The 18257-nt window shown below is 40.3% G+C and overlaps 2 long non-coding RNA genes across 2 annotated transcripts in view; both read right to left on the reverse strand.

Annotated features, from left to right (window-relative positions):
* Window positions 1-18257, reverse strand: part of LOC137541573 (uncharacterized) — a 656441-nt gene that overhangs the window by 96881 nt on the left and 541303 nt on the right. The gene's annotated exons all lie outside the window — the stretch shown is intronic.
* On the reverse strand, window positions 10843-17644 carry LOC137542286 (uncharacterized). Its single transcript, XR_011025391.1, has 2 exons — window positions 15324-17644; window positions 10843-13237 (listed from the first exon to the last, which is right to left on the reverse strand). It is a non-coding gene; the product is annotated as an uncharacterized lncRNA (long non-coding RNA).

An 18257-nucleotide genomic window follows, 5' to 3' on the forward strand; every position in this document is an offset into this window, starting at 1 on the left:
CATCATGTTCTAACTCCACATCCTCTCCACCAAGGAGATCATGTAAATCTTGTAAGGCCTGTTGGTCCTGGATTGATAAGACAGACGAGGCTAGTCGTGGTGTATCCCGAGGTTGGATAAGCTGAGCTTCCTTAACTTGGGGAAAAGTTGACTAAGAGGTGACCTGATTAATGTAAAAATACAGTGGGATGCGAAAGTTTGGGCAACCTTGTTAATCATCATGATTTTCCTGTATAAATTGTTGGTTGTTATGATAAAAAAAAATGTCAGTTAAATATATCATATAGGAGACACACACAGTGATATCTGAGAAGTGAAATGAAGTTTATTGGATTAAAAGAAAGTGTGCAATAATTGTTTAAATAAAATTAGGTAGGTGCATAAATTTGAGCAGTTATTTTATTGATTCCAAAACCTTTAGAACTAGTTATTGGAACTCAAACTGGCTTGGAAAGCTCAGTGATCCCTGACCTACATACATAGGTGAATCCAATTATGAGAAAGAGTATTTAAGGGGTCAATTGTAAGTTTCCCTCTTATTTTTCTCTGAAGACTAGCAACATGGGGGTCTCAAAACAACTCTTAAATAACATGAAGACAAAGATTGTTCACCATCATGGTTTAGGGGAAGGATACAGAAAGCGGTCTCAGATTTCAGCTGTCTGTTTCCACAGTTAAGAACATAGTGAGGAAATTGAAGACCACAGGCTCAATTCAAGTTAAGGCTCGAAGTGGCAGACCAAGAAAAATCTCGGATAAACAGAAGCGGCAAATGGTGAGAACAGTCAGAGTCAACACAGACCAGCACCAAAGACCTACAACATCATCTTGCTGCAGATGGAGTCACTGTGCATCGTTCAACCATTCGGCACACTTTACACAAGGAGATGCTGTATGCGAGAGTGATGCAGAGGAAGCCTTTTCTCCGCCCACAGCACAAACAGAGCCGCTTGAGCTATGCTAACGCACATTTGGAGAAGCCAGCTTCATTTTGGAATAAGGTGCTGTGGACTGATTAAACTAAAATTGAGAGTTATTTGGGCATAACAAAGGGCATTAAGCATGGAGGAAAAACACAAATTTCCAAGAAAAACACCTGCTACCTACAGTAAACTATAATGGTGGTTCCATTTTGATGTGGGGCTGTGTGGCCAGTGTAGGGACTGGGAATCCTGTCAAAGTTGAGGGACGCATAGATTACACTATCAGCAGATTCTGGAGACCAATGTCCAGGAATCAGTGACAAAGCTGAAGCTGCGCTGGGGCTGGATCTTTCAACAAGTCAACAACCCTAAACACTAGTCAAAATCCACTAGGGCATTCATGGAGAGGAACAAGTACAAGGTTCTGGAATGGCCATCTCAGTCCCCAGACCCGATTATAATTGAAAATCTGTGGTGTGAGTTAAAGACAGAGAGCTGTCCATGCTCGGACGCCATCAAACCTAAATGAACTGAGATGTTTTGTAAAGAGGAATGGTCCAAAATACCTTCAACCAGAATCAAGACACTCATTGGAACCTACAGAAAGCATTTAGAGGCTGTAATTTCTGCAAAAGGAGGATCTACTAAATATTGATTTCATCTATTTTTTGTGGTGCCCAAATTTATGCACCTGCCTAATTTGGTTTAAACAATTATTGTGCACTTTCTGTAAATCCAATAAACTTCATTTTACTTATCAAATTTTGCTGTGTGTGTCTCCTATATGATATATTTCACTAACATTTTTTATTGTAACAACCAACGATTTATACAGGAAAATCATGATGATTAACAAGGTTGCCCAAACTTTCGCATCCCACTGTACATCCAAGGGCAATATAAAAGATTGGAAGATCAGGGTTTTTTTTACCTAGCTCTGTGCAAGTGTTAAGAGGACATGAGATAAACATGGAAGGTGATTTAACCACCTATGTAGAAAGTAATTCTTCACAGGTAAACAGATTACAATGTGGAAAATCTTATTACAGGGAGACATTATAATTATGGCAAATTCAATACTTGCATTCAAAAAGAGAGTTTGAACGCTTTCTGAACTTTAAAGTGAATTCAGAGCTATGACCATTAGATGTAAAAAGATTATACTTCAAAGCGGTATAAAATCCTGACATAATATTTTAATAAAAAACATGTTTTCCTACTTTTTATATGCCATACGGTTATCATATTTGCATTTGTGCATAAGTATTATTCATTTTAGAAATTATATGTTCCCTAAAGTACAATGTTTTGCTTTGAGAGCTGACTTTGCATTTTATGCATAACTGGTTTTATTCATTGCTGTATTGCATGCAGACATGCTTTGAGTTTCTGTCTGTGTCCAGGAGCTTCTGCACAGTCAGAGAATGCCACATTCCTCACTTGATACAATTAAGTAAACACAAGATAGCATTAGCGGCACTTCGGATGCATCCATATTTCTCTGTACTGAACTTTTAAGTCCTGTGTGTAACCCTTTGAATGCTGTTCTTGTAAAAAAAAAAAATGCTGGTTGTATATAATATGCTGTAAATAATTTTTTTAGAGCAAGGAAGAAATGTTGGGTTTCATTCCGCTTTAAGTCAGGAAGAGGCTTTGTGATGTTGAACTTGATGGACACATTTCCTTTAAGATAGCACAGACTATGTAAGTCAGTAAATCCATTTAAAACTTTGATAAAGCAGAGACTGTTTCCACGTATCAGTCAATATGACCCAGCTCCAGTGTTCAGATATCCTCAGGTCCCTATTTAAATACTGGACTTTGATGCATCATGCAAAGACACTGAGCATCTACCATACGACAATCTGCATGGACAAAATACTTGAGTGAATCAAAATGAAGTTGCTCACTGGGGGGGGGGGGGGGAGGGGTTAATATATATCCACTGCATTCATGAGGATTGTTTTTTCTTTTTGCTGTGTGAATAATTGCTTTGTCTGGTGAGCTCCTCACATGCATGTTATTAGCCTAAATGTACTCCATTGATTAATTCATTCCTGTTTTGACCAGTACATGGTGTACTCACTGTGGTTTTCTCTACTGTTTACTGCAACCCAAAGAGTTTAGGGCCTCAAGCCCAGTAGACAACAACAGGAAGAGTCACTCAAGTTTTTCTTCCATTTACAAATACATCCTATTTTGGACATGAACATTGTTTGTTCAATCTGGTCAGACACTGCTACCCGATAGCTTGCTTAGCAAGTATGCTGTCAGCCATGACACTTATTACAAGTTCAACTTGGACAAGTTGCATTTGCTGTCCCTATGTGGAGGATAAGGGGAGGAGATAGCAGTCCATGGGCAAAAAGCAATCAGTCACAAAAAGGGAAACATGATTGCAGCTTATTGCGGACCGCTAATGCTTTGACTGGGAAAGAAGAAAATAAATGCCTGCACAGATATTAAACCATTGTTCTTTGTCAACAGTGTAATGTCTGTGTGCACCTTTAGTTTAGTGGACATAAGTACCCTGATAATAAACAGCTCTCAAATCTTAACACCCTCTACAGCCTAGGTTCTCAACGTGTGGCATGCGTACCCCAGGGGGTACTTCTGATGGTTCCAGGGGGTACTCGGGCTTAATATACTTAACCAAGAATAACAAATTTAGAATTTTAGAAAATGATAAAGTCTTATTTAAACAACAGCCAAATTAGTACATTAGCTAATTAAAAGCAATAGTAAATGTTTGGAAATTGTCTGACCTACAAATCTATCCACAAAACATGTCCAATCTACATTTCTGATCTTACTCAGAGGTACACACCTAGCCGCTCACTCCGCTTTTCCAATGAACTTCGCCTAACCGCCCCCTGCATCACCCAGTCCCATGCATGCACGCCTCCAGGACTTCTCAAGAGCTGCTCCAACACTATGGAACGCCCTACCTCCACCCATTAGGGCAGCCCCCACCTTTAACATCTTCAAGAAGGCACTCAAAACTCACCTTTTCACTCTGGCCTACTACCCCCTCACAAGTGCTCTAAACCCACAGCTGAACTCTGGTCCCCTACCTCGTGTCCTTACCTCTCCCTCTAGATTGTAAGCCTTTGGGCAGGGTCGTCCTCCTTTTGTGTCCTACCTGATCATGCACCTCCATTACTGTGCACCCATGCTATGCATTTGAGTGAACCTTACTTGCCTAATCTCCATGCTCCCATCCAGTGACTAAGCATTACCTTGTACTCATACTGTGCTGCATGATCTGGTCTTTCTTGTATTCCTGTATTGTCATTTTGCTGTATGTCACCCCTAAATATTGTCTGTAACCTAAACTAATGTCCTGCGCTGCGTAATATGTTGGCGCTTTATAAATACAATAAATAAATAATAAATAATTGTTTAGAGCCAATTATGTAATACGATTAAATATATATTTGTTAAGGGGTACTTGTGACAATGTTTACTATGCTAGGGGGTACTTGGCGAGTACAGGGATTTAAAAGGGGGTACATACCAATAAAATGTTGAAAAACACTGCTCTGCAGCACAAAGCGTTACGACTGGCCGCATAGTGTGAACATACTTTACTACAACTTATCAGAAACCCAGCAGTTTGAGGGGGTATTGTCCACCCAACTAATAGAATTTCAATGTGAGGTTTCCTGCTGGGTGCCCTAAACTAGTTTAACCTATTTTTGTTCCTGGACGTAGAAACTACGTCCAGGAACCATGTGCGCTACCGCGCACTCCCGGCCGCGGATTCGGTAGCCAGGGAATCAATGTATCGGGCTATGGTGCCCGATCACTGATTCCTCTCCCCCGCTGAAAAAGCGACAGCTTCTCTCGAAAGCTGCGCCTTTTCTGGCCGTTCCCTCCCCGATGCGCCACTCTAAGCGTGTGTTACGCTTAGAGTGACGTCATGTAAACAAACTCATGGCCGCCATCTTGTGGCCAAAAAGTAATACTACAACTGAAAATAAAAATAAATTAAAATGAACACACATTTACATTATAAATCTATTGTTTACCCCCCACCCTCCCAAAACTACCCAAATAAAATGTTTACTATAAAAAAAACAAAAAACATTACAATAAAAAAAACAAACATGTAAAAATTTACCTAAGGGTCTAAACTTTTTAAATATCAATGTAAAGATGAAATATTTCTATATTTTTTTATTTTAAACTTGTTAATAGTGATAGATGCAAAATGGAAAAAATGCACCTTTATTTCCAAATAAAATATTGTCGCCATACATTGTGATAGGGACATAATTTTAACGGTGTAATAACCGGGACATATGGGCAAATACAATACGTGAGTTTTAATTATGGAGGCATGTATTATTTTAAAACTATAATGGCTGAAAACTGAGAAATAATGAATTTTTCCATTTTTTTCTTATTCTTCCTGTTAAAATGTGTTTACAGTAAAGTGGCTCTTAGCAAAATGTACCCCCCAAAGAAAGCCTAATTGGTGGCGGAAAAAACAAGATATAGATCAGTTCATTGTGATAAGTAGTGATAAAGTTATAGGCTTATGAATGGGAGGTGAACATTTCTCAAGTGAAAACCACGGAACCTGAATGGGTTAATGCCCCTTTTAGGTTAGTCCTGGTCCCTCCAAACTAAACAGCCTAATTTTATTGTCTAAAAACAAAACACAAAATCTACATACATCTATGTGGAAGACTGCCCGTGGAGAAGTAAAAATACATCTTAATAGAAAACCTGCAAATATGAGCCTGGGATACAAGATCTGTCAAGACAAACATAATTGTCTCATCTGCTGTAGCAATTTAACCCTTTAACCTTTCGCTTCTGAAGGGAGGGGTATTGCTTACAGATTGCGCCCTGCTGCCCCCATTCTCCAGCCTTCATGAGTGACACAGAATAGAAGTGACAGGTAAAGTCATGTTGTTAATATATTAGGGCCAATTGTATTCTCGCCTGTTCAAGACAAATTGGATTTAAGTCACATGAAATACCGGCTTACAGAGGACACCGTGGTTCCACTTTGCGGCTCGGCCGGAGGTTACGCAGTGCTGATTACTCGCCTCTCCCTTCCGTTCATTTTGTGGACGCTAAAAATCTGAATCATGGGCAGGGGGGAGACAAAATCAATAGAAAGGAAAGCGGCGAGCAATCAATGGAATAGAGCAGAGTTTTAAGTTACTTTTAACATGGCTGCATGAGAAAAGCATCCTACCTTTAAATATCTACAAAAAAAAATACAAAGCACACTCCATAGGCCCATGCATATTTATTTCTAACATTTTTTACTTAGGGAACATTATTTTCTGCTGGTCCATACACTAAAACATCTTTGTCAGGATTTTGTTTAAGCTGTCTGGCCACTCTGAATGGTTTACCCAGTCAGCCTGTCTTTAACAAAAATCATATAGCAAATTCAGATGGTGATGTCAGATGATGTCACTGCTATAAGTGCGGTTAGCTGGTCTATGTGCTCATTTAAAGAGTAACTAAAGTGAGAGGGATATGGCGGCGGTCAGGTTTATTTACTTTTAATTAATACCAGTTGCCTGGCAGAAGACCTACTGATCTCTGACTGCAGTAGTGTCTTAAACACACCCCTGTAACAGTCACACGGCTAATCTTGTCAGATTTTTGTCAGAAACATCTGATCTGTATGCATGTTCAGGGTCTATGGCTAAAAGTATTGGAAGCAGTGAATCAGCAGAGCAACCAGGCAATTTGCATTGTGTAAAATAAAATAAAGAAGGCAGCCTCCATATCCCCCTCACTCCGGTTGTCCTCCAAGTTGGTTATGGGCATAAAAATCTCTATGCTCTGCACGTTATATTGGTAGATATGAACTTTTATGTATAATTGCTAAAAGCCCCTTTGCTTTCTTACAATAGAAGGTACGGTATGTGCAAGTAGTCACACTTCCACAAGCAAATTGCAGTAAATAATCAGATTCATGCAAGCAAGAATGTACTACTATAATGCATCACGTCAGGTCAATGAAGGCATAGGCAAATTCTTCCTTGATATCCCTGAGGAGCTAGACATACATTATTATTATTATTATTATTATTATTTATTTTATTTATATAGCGCCAACATATTACGCAGCGCTGTCACAGGAGCCCTGGTGGCTGACCGCAATTGGCCTTCTAAACGGTGCCAGCGCACAGATCGTGCAAACTCTGGTCGCAGTCAATGCGCAGGAACCGCTAAGAATTAGCCGCATACATCCAGAATTGTTCATTTCCATCATGCTCCGTCGCCTGTTAATTTTACAAAACCATATATTCCAACTTGCAGACTTTTTTTTAACTGCTGTGTATTGTATTGAAGTATGCTGAAATGCACCTGAACTCAGAACTACCACTCTGCTCTAAAAGATACACATCAGCATAATCATCTTTAAAACAAAAACCTTTCTTTGTTACAGATGATACAAATTCTGCAATAAATCTACAGTTTGTCTACTTCCTGATTCATGGGAGGAGGCATATTGTTAACATCCTGTATTGACAAATGAGATCTCTGCCTGCCAGTTAGCGGAATGTGATTAGTCACAGATAAGGGGGAATTATACAGGCTAAACTCTACATACAGCGGGCATGTCTTTATGTTTTCCTTCTGTTCTGTGCAAGAGTTTAGGCCCACTTAAAGGCTGATAAACTCAGTCTTGCCTTTTAAGACAGACCTGTTAGGAAAAACAGACAATTATGTCTGTTTTATACTACGGATGCCTAAAAAGATTAAGGTGGCATTCACAGGGCCACGTTGCAGAGCTGCATTATAAAGTCTTATAACGCAGCTTTCAGCACTGCAATGATAATCCTGTGGGCCATTCACAGTGCGACGTTATCGCATTGAAAATGTTGTGTTGTGGTAACTCACTGCTTGCAGTGCGTTACCTCTAAACGCAGACATGTTGCGACTTTAACGTCTCATTAAAACGCAACATCCTGCTGTGAATATGCCCTTAAGTTCCTCAGTCTGGTTGCTGATCTCTATCTTTCCTCTACATAGGCGTAAAGTCCTCCAAGCTTGCTATTTCAACCACTGAAAAACGTATTGTTCATCTAGTATCCTACCAAGAATTGCAGCTTCACAGGGATTTGCAGTTTGTCTGCTGTGCTGAGGAGAACATGGATTGTGAAGGCTTGCCAGATTATTATTGAGATGTGTTGATCTGGTGTTGGAATGAGTGGAGACTAGTGTGGTGTGTAACTATATTCTGGCCAGTTCAGCATGTAGTGTGCCCAATAACTTCAGCGGCACTCCTAGCATGCTAAATTGCCACACCAAGACACTGTATTTTGACCCGAAGAAACGAGTCTGTCGCAGACTTTAAACTTTTGTTTATTTTTACATAATTGATATGGTGATGTTAAAGCGGGAGTGTCACCATTAAAATCAAATTTCAACAGCAACTGGTCTGAGTGTATAAAGTGATAAAGATGCTAATCCTGCATTCAAAACTTTTTCTGCTGTTATGATTTGGAGTTATCACATACTTGAGGAGCACTGGACCTTTAGTAGTCAGTGCCAAACAGTTGCATGCTGGGGGTTCTTTTGATCTATAATATATTCCTCCTCTTTCCTTTCTTTCCCTGCCAGCTGCTTCTCTGAAAAACAATCCTCTGCTCAATTGTCTTTACAAGCAAGGCTGAGGTGACTCAGCGATTGGAGGCGAAAAGAAAAAAGTAAAGGGCAGAAATGACATCAGGATTTAGCCTAAACTGTGGGCAAAAGACATGGCCCCCACCAGGAACAGAATTATTTTCATTTACTATATAAAATTCACTGAAATCAAAACGTGGACAGTACAATACATGTGTTATGTAAGTAGACCAAGTATCTATCTACTTATGTGTTTTTTTTTCCCTGGCATAGTATGGCTGATCTTCCTGCTTTAAGGTATGACAACACTTTTATGGTTATATTTGTTTATTACATATTATTGTGACCATCTCCAAGTGTATTACCCTTATTGTGGGCCTGATATCTTATGATTAGGAACGGCCAATGACAAGCAAATAATATCAAGCTCATGCAGGATTATGCAAATTCTCCATGCACACTTTCAGTGGTTGTTTTAGGACAACCCTGGTTTGTGAGTATCCTCAGTTTTATTAAGCTTTAAATACATCCCCCCCTCCCCCCCCCCCCCCCGGCATGACTCATACACACCAGGTAGCTCCTGGTCTTTAAGTCTTTTTTTATTTTTTTCAGTACAATCTGTATTCGTATTCACATTACCCAAAAAAACAACCTGTCACAATTCACCATTGCTGCTGTGTGTTCTGTGTGAGTCATCGCAACAGACCTCTACTAGAGACCATCATGATGAGGTATGGAGCATTAGTCAAAACGCAACATATTCCAGAATGTCTTTGTCCTACAAAGGAAAAAAATAAAAAAAGGGTCTACACCTGTGCCCATCAGAAACAACTATCCTACTTCCTGTTAAACTGGCATACGGAGCAATAGCACCAAAAATAAGGACCTTTTATTTTTGTATTACATTTTTTTTTATTTTGCTGTAGTCTTGTTCCTCCAAACTAACCCTGATGGCCTACCTGTTAAAGCAAGGATAATTCTTTTTTGTGGCTGCATTTAGTGCCAAAATGTAAGGCAAAAGTAGCTGAGCAAGTTCTATGCAGCAATATTAGTGAGTGTAACCATTGTATATTAGCTATGTGGTGGAGCCTTAGCGCAGGATATTCAACTGGTGGAAATGAGGATGAAAGGCGAATAGTCTGCATTTTGCCCCACCTTATTTAGTCACCACCGGGGTTCCATGTTAAACTTGGGTACACATACCCTTGTGGCCCTTACATATATGTGACAAGCCTTAGTAACAGCATAAACAACCACAAAATGCAATGTTGTATCACATCTCTTGTGGGACTGGGCCGTTGAAAAATTAGTAAGCTTTGTGAATCAACACCATTGTGTGAAAGAAAAGAAAAATCACATGGACAAAAAAACAAATGGTCCTGGAAATTTTGAGAGAAACCAGGCAGTGATCATAACCTAGGGAATAGAGGCAATAGGACAACCAATATCCTTTCCTATCCTGAACCAGTTTTTGCATTTTTGTGCATTTTATAATGATTTGGCCATTCTGATCCAGTTGTGAACTATTCTGCATAGGTCAATAAGATGCAAATAATTTTGAGTGGATTACGCAAATGCTATATACAACCAGGGACAGTGCTAGAATAGAGGTGAAGGGGGTAATTGCCCCAGGGCCCCAGAGCCTATATAGTGGCCCCCATGGTGTCTCCCCACCAACCTAATTGTGCTCCCCTGCCACACCTTTGAAAGAGTAGCATCTCACAGAGGAGCATGTCCCCCAGGACAGGCGAGATGCTACTCTGTCATAGACATTGCAGGGGCCCTGGGGAGCAAAAAGTTGGAGGATGAGTGGGGAGGGGGCGCTGCTGGCTCAGGGGCCATGTGGGGAAGTATGGCTGCAACCAAGAGCCCCTAGTGCTGTTTTATGATGAGGGGAAGGGTGTGTGTCAGGGGCCCCTGGGTTAATTTTGCCCTGGAGCCCCATAGTTACTAGAACCGGCCCTGTATACAACTTCAAGCAGCTTAAAAGCATCTCATTGACCATCTCAGATTCAGCAGCGTACGAATTCTAGCCTTTTCCTAACCTGAACCTATTTTAAATGATTCCGCAGTGTCTAAGTTCATTGTTTTGCAATGCATGCCCTTCGGCACTTAGATAATGGTCTGCATTACTGAATCTTACTTTGCACCTCTTTAGTGAATTGCAAGCTACAAGTACTCTCCATCTTCTTACTGGGACCATTATCTTCTCTGCTCTAGGTGCATTGTAATGCTATGTTTTTGGCGTTGCTAAGGCCTCACACTCGACTCACACTAGCACACAGACTAGGTAAATACATAGCTTACGACTTCACACTGTAGTAGGATATTTATTCAATTATTTACATTATTTACAGGTATAGCAGTGAATCATGGATAAGTAATAGAGTAAAGAATCAATACATTACCGGATATTGCATCATCACTCCGTATCGGGGGACCAGCGATCGTCAGGAGGCAGCGCATACACAACATCACACAACTCGTCAGTAGTGGAGAGTCCCATCAGAGCAAGGGAAATCTCTCTTTCTTATACTCATAGCTCCACCCATTTTCCCGATTGCATCTTGGGGATGCTCAGGCATGAGCCTTGCTATGATTGGATGACTTATAGTCAATATTCTCATGAACAGGACTAGTTCTGGTTAAGTCCCGTGTGAACGTGCAATTCCTGAAACAGTTAATTCAGGGTTACGCGCTTATTGCAACACAATGTTATATAACCATATCACGTGCCACGCATGCTCAGTACTTGTTGTGACTGGGTGGGTTCGTCCTTCAGCCTATCCACAACGTGGAAGTATGATTCATCCCTCGTGATAACCGCGTGAACACAGCGCACAGCCGTATGTTTTTATAACTTGCAGTAACCTTTTGTTCTTCTGTCAATGGTTTTCTTATGGAGAATGGTCCATCACTACTAAAAGATCAAAATATGTCCTATCTGCCTACAGACTAGCTTGCTAATGTGTTTCTTACCTAACAGCCAGTCATTCACACAGACTCTTCAGACTTGTATCACATTCGGTCCTTAGTGATGACCATTAACATATGAAACCATGACAACTTTTTTCCTCTTACAACAGATCCCATATGCCACATACCAGTTCCATCTGGATAGGATAACTATAACAATCATTACAATCAAAAAATAGGATGAACTATACACTTCATCATTGTTTCTGCTGATGGCGAATAACCCATAAATACATCCCACCAATGGTGAGAGGTGGCATCTGCTATGGCAGAGCCCACTTTAACAATTTTGTTTGCAATCACGGCAGTACTGAGCTGGTGTACGATTATACTTCTATTCAACTTTTTAATAGCACTTTTTCACTTCCGTTAGATTTTTCAACAATCCGCTTTAGTTTAGTCAGGTTTAGATCCCAATTGGGAACTTCCAAACCTTGGCCTTGCCAGGAAACCTTTGTAGTTAACGCTATATCAGGCATCAACATAAAAGTTTCATTTTCCCATTGGAATACAGTGATATTGTGTATGCATCCTGCAAAAGGCACCCTCATTTTAGGGACCACCTGATGATCTGTCACTACACATACCACTTGAGGTGTTATTTCCACCATCCAGCGGTATGTTATAGGCATTATGGTCCACCCACATTTGTTTACAGTGTTCTGTAACAAACAAGGTTCATATGCAGTAGACTGTAACTTACATATTTTACTGTTTAAAGTATTATCACAAAAAGTCAAATCATCTGTTCTGTTGCTGTCATCAATAACCTGTCCATAAAACGTAGGTACCCAGAAGTGCTGATCACCTTCTGGCCCAATTAATAATGGCAAAATAACATTCTTACACATTATACTACTTTTAGTAACATTGTAAAGTGTCAATTGTCCCATGCAAAATGTATCATTGCACATCACTTTAGGTGCTTTGATATCTATCCAGTGATCAGTTCTTATCATGGAACTGAACACGGTCCTCCAAACCACCTCACATCCAGTCAACAACCTAGTTTGAAATAACCCTTTCTGTTGTTGCTGTTGTAAGGTTTGCATGGACCAGATAGTCCAGTTTACAATTCTAGTTATATCAACATCTGTTTCATACATAACAGAGGCACTTGCGTTAATTAAATCAAGCAAATCATCATCTATTTTAGCTTGTAACTTAAATGGCGCCCATATAGTTGGCATCCATTTAGCTTGTAAAATTAAGACATCATTTATTTTACTTCCAACGTTATGCAATCTATTTGCTAATGTTTCAATATCAAAACTATTAAGAGTTCCAGTCAATGTCCCATATCCTCCTAACAAAGTGTCATACCACTCTCTCCGTATTTGGTGTGGTTTAGAACAGTTTATGGCAGCTGGAAACGTGATTTTAGCATGAATCACAGTCTTTTAGGCATGTTGCCCCACCTTTACACAAGTGGAAGGTAGTCTCTTTATATGCCCAGGGTCCACTTTAGCATCCATCATATCCACAAATATCAAAGTAGGCCCCACCGAGACATGTTCCATTGAAAGTAACATTGAGAACGTCACATGCTTGCCTAGCATTACCGGTAAAGTTTCTCTGTAGACAACTCTTGGTTTTATTTCCCCACACGAAAGTCACTGTGGATCCCCTGTATCGGTTACTCGAATACCTGAAGTCCTTGCATTAACGCAACAGCTTTCCAACCACACGATACCAAGGATTCCAAGGACAATGCCATAGACATGGAGATCAATCTGCAAAAAACCCAAACAAGTGTGACTTATTCTTGCAAATAACATTTTTCCTGTGGGATATATTCCCACTTTTTCTGTTCTGGCCTCATTACCAGCAGAGTTCGGTCCTTGCTTACTGCAATCACATCTGCTGGAGGAGGCGGTCCTTGGGGATTCTGACCCACATTTTAGCTCCAACATTTACTGTATTAGTAGAACCAAAATATTCATCACCCTTTACTGATGGGCTTCCCTCTCTACAAATAAAGGAATTAGGGTCCCTTTACACTTAATCAGCTGCTGTTAACTGTAATCAAAAAATAACAACTGATGTACAGTCCAGCGTCCGTGTCCCCCTATGGCCTCTTTCACACCATACACTGAAAAAACATTGAAATCTTTTCACAGTGCATTGCCATTGGGGAAAAAACAACAACAACAAAAAACAAGAAAAAACAAACAACAACAAAATTGTATGCGTACTACTACTAATGCATACCAGCGCATTAAGTGTAAAAGGGCCCTCAGGAGAACCTGGGCTATACAACTCTTTGGCCTGTGTATACACAGTGTCCTCCCCTAAAAACTTTAACCCATCCTCTCTCCTCTTCCAATAATTAACTCACTATTTCCCAGGTTAATCATGATCACTTTAATTTATTCTTGATAGTCGGAGTCAATTACTCCTCCTATTACTATAGCTCCTTTCTGAGCAAAACTGAATTGGGTAGCTATTTGCCCATAATGTTAGTCAGGTATTTTACATCCTATACCTGTGGGAATGGTTGTAACCTGTGAGGGGTTAATGATAACAACTTCTAAAGCATGCAAATCCAACCCAGCTGATACAGGTTTTCCCCTATATGGAGCTACCGCATCCTTATGCATTTTTCAATAAGAAATCGTTTCTACTTTAACCACCCCACCAGCTAGTTTCTGGTATAAACAAAAATCTGTTATCTTCACAGTTTGTATTATTCTAAACTAGCATATGCATACATTCTAGCATCTTTAACAGAGGTATTCTTAAACATATAATACACTATATCAGTAAGGTCTCAAAGCAAACTTCATACAATTCATTAGAAACAACTCAATTCACACTTCATCATCAACACATTCTGCCACTTCACGCCATTCAGCTAATCAGTACAACATTCAACCCTAGAGAAACCAGACATTTCTCTGCAAGACAAACAAATCTCATTTAGTAACTAATGACCTTGGCCCGTTTAAAAAAAAAACCAAGCTAGGCCTTTCGCTGCGCATGCATGTGCACATGCACCCGCCACGCGCGTGCCCTCATACACCGTTGCGCACACGCTGGCCGCCTCTGGCCCTATCCCCCCTCAACTTTTCCCCTGTGTTTCTGCGCCCCTCCCTGCACATGTGCAGTGCTAAAAAAAAAAAAAAACTCTGAATAGACGCAGAGACACAGGCATATTATATAAAAAGGTTTTCCAGTCTAATTACGCAATATTTTCATTCTACATTGCCATAATAGACTTCACAATTCTATTTCTTTCACACAGTCTCATCTAATCTAGCTTTAAGCTCAACAAGTAAACAATTTCACTCCTGCACAATTATAGCTAGAAACCAGGGGAAAATTTGCTGGCAGATGTCCCCGTGACATCATAATCACATTTAACCCTGTAAATAAAAAGTGAGCATTTGCAGGGATTTGGAAGTTCTAGCAAAACCCAGCACAACACACAGTGCTGCACCAAACACACAACGCACACACACAAGAAAGTTGCTTTACTATTTCTCACCTCTTTAACCATTTATTTTATCAAACAAGATGCATGTCCCATGAAGTAAGAGTTAAAGGTCAATATATTTTTTTTACAGCATGTACTCCTGAATGAAAAAATAATGCTTGCCAAGCACCCCCAGCTGAGGAGAGCAGCATCTCAAACACTCACTGACTCGCACACATTCCCTAGGAGCACTCACCGCCCGTGCACAAATGCATTTTTTTTTAAACATTCCTCTATGCATTCAATTAAACAAAAACCAGACATATGAATACACGATTAATCAGGACTCGCTATAACGGATTCACCATATAAAACATTCACTAGAAACAACAATGTTAACCCACCTGTCTTGTCCAGATTATATTACCATTTCAACTCTGCCAGTGCAGTCAGATACTGTCACTTTAAGGAATTTGCTTTACAATTTTAAACACAGCACTCCAAGATTATACTCCGAAATCTACCAACAAAGACACAGACTGTATTAAAAACCGTAGTAGTAAAAGCTGAGATTCACTGTCAGGTTACTCTCTGCCCCTTTTTCCCATCCATATTTTATCATTAAAAATATGGGGTTTTCCTTAAGAGGGACAAAACCAGCAGTAACATACTAAAGAAAGTTCCCAGCTATTCCTAATCTTTTCAAATGGAACAAAATACATTTGTGCTAAACACTTCCAATTCCAGTTCAATGCACATTGTCCTATTTCTTGTGCAATGATCAGTGGCAGAGTTTGGCTTCCTTTTATTTACAGAAGCTCCCTGCTCCACTGATAACAATCCAAAATGTGTCATCACAGGAGCCTCTTCCCCAGCTACTTCCTCCAGCACATTTATTTTACCAGCTGCAGATTCTGTTACATGTTGGTATTTATCTGCAGCTGCCTGTGATGACACTTGTGCAACTATCACTCTGTCATCCTACTCTAGTTCCTTTTTCTAACAGGACTACCCTTTTTCCAACAGGAATACCCTCAGGTAAAGTAACAACATTGAGGGATTCTGATTCTTTCAACTTACACAATCTTTGTTGAAGCTTTCTATAAGCTGTCAACAACATCCCACTATGCCGCCCGGGAGCGACATCATGCCCCGCCTTAACAGGGCCCCCCTCTAGAGTCTTATCTACATCTAGAGAGAGCAACAACATCACCCGCTTCAACGGGGAACCACTATATTCCAGCATCAGGCAGCGTCCCTCAACCTCAAGTTGAGCCTGTTCCGCCTTTTCTTGATCCTGGAACGCCTTCTGCAATCGCTTGTGCACACCACGATATGCAGAGGCCAACACCCAGCTAATTCTAGCTGGGGTAACTGCATCACCTACCTTGGTAGGGAGTTTCTCAAGTACTTGAACTAAATCAACCGGTTCTGATTCTTTCAACTGCTTATCCCACAATTCTACCAACCCATGGCTAGCTAATTCTACTGCTATAATATTATACGGAGACTCGGTCCAGCCGGGGATCTCCGCAGGTTCTTTTAGGCATTTGGCCTTTTTCTTAAACATATTGCCTTACTTTTGGCACACTGCCAACTGGGCGTGGCTTTGACCAGAGGTGCCCCTCAATTTCTAGACACCAATGGTCAAACTTCCCACAGATAAATTTTGCTTAGTTCAAAAGATATCTTGACTTGAAACTAAGTGGGAGGAGCTATCGACTCCAAACTTTTCCCACACCTGTAATCTGTCCTAAGATATATATATATCAAGTATCAAGTCAATATACCATACAGGGGCAATTTTACAAAGATTTAGATTACTTGCCCCACTAACTGGCAAAATGCCAAATTTTGCAAAATTACACCCAGAGACCCACAGAATCATAGGCAATATATTTCAGAGGTCAAAAGTCATCCTCGTCGCCATTTATGTAATGCTATGTTTTTGGCGTTGCTAAGGCCTCACACTCGACTCACACTAGCACACAGACTAGGTAAATACATAGCTTACGACTTCACACTGTAGTAGGATATTTATTCAATTATTTACATTATTTACAGGTATAGCAGTGAATCATGGATAAGTAATAGAGTAAAGAATCAATACATTACCGGATATTGCATCATCACTCCGTATCGGGGGACCAGCGATCGTCAGGAGGCAGCGCATACACAACATCACACAACTCGTCAGTAGTGGAGAGTCCCATCAGAGCAAGGGAAATCTCTCTTTCTTATACTCATAGCTCCACCCATTTTCCCGATTGCATCTTGGGGATGCTCAGGCATGAGCCTTGCTATGATTGGATGACTTATAGTCAATATTCTCATGAACAGGACTAGTTCTGGTTAAGTCCCGTGTGAACGTGCAATTCCTGAAACAGTTAATTCAGGGTTACGCGCTTATTGCAACACAATGTTATATAACCATATCACGTGCCACGCATGCTCAGTACTTGTTGTGACTGGGTGGGTTCGTCCTTCAGCCTATCCACAATGTGGAAGTATGATTCATCCCTCGTGATAACCGCGTGAACACAGCGCACAGCCGTATGTTTTTATAACTTGCAGTAACCTTTTGTTCTTCTGTCAATGGTTTTCTTATGGAGAATGGTCCATCACTACTAAAAGATCAAAATATGTCCTATCTGCCTACAGACTAGCTTGCTAATGTGTTTCTTACCTAACAGCCAGTCATTCACACAGACTCTTCAGACTTGTATCACATGCATTCAGTAAGAATTGATCAGGCTATTACATAAACACAGAATGTTCCAGTCATGAATTGTTATACAAGTTCTCCTTTCTTCCCCCAAGAGATTCCTGATTATCTTGCAATTCCTTCTTAACTTGGTGTTTCCAATTTTATTTTCTCGCCCTCTCTTCCATTAAAAAAAATATATATATTAGAAGTATTTTGTACAGATGCAAGTGCTGAGTCCCCTGCCTCGCCTGTACCTTTAATTCAGATTTTAATGAGCTGTGCTGGCTTGTGCAGTAAGGATTCTTGCCAGAGTAATTGTATTGTGCTCCACATAAGGAGAGAGCATTCTTCATCTTCCTGGCTCTCTCCTGAATCCTCTACAATTGTCAAGAGGTCAGCATGCGTGACCTTGAATCAATTAGTAAGACAAGTCATTTGCATCTGTTAGATGGCTCCAGCCCAATCCTCACTTGTGTGTTGCACACTGCAGAAACCTGTAATGTGGCAGGCACAAAACTGCATGTATCTGTGTTTTGCGGGTATGTATAACCATTTTCTCTTCTTCTGCAGAGCTCAGTATATTTACAGTGGTGTGAAAAACTATTTGCCCCCTTCCTGATTTCTTATTCTT

The sequence above is a fragment of the Hyperolius riggenbachi genome, chromosome 12 (genome assembly GCF_040937935.1).
Source record: "Hyperolius riggenbachi isolate aHypRig1 chromosome 12, aHypRig1.pri, whole genome shotgun sequence".
Taxonomy (NCBI): domain Eukaryota; kingdom Metazoa; phylum Chordata; class Amphibia; order Anura; family Hyperoliidae; genus Hyperolius; species Hyperolius riggenbachi.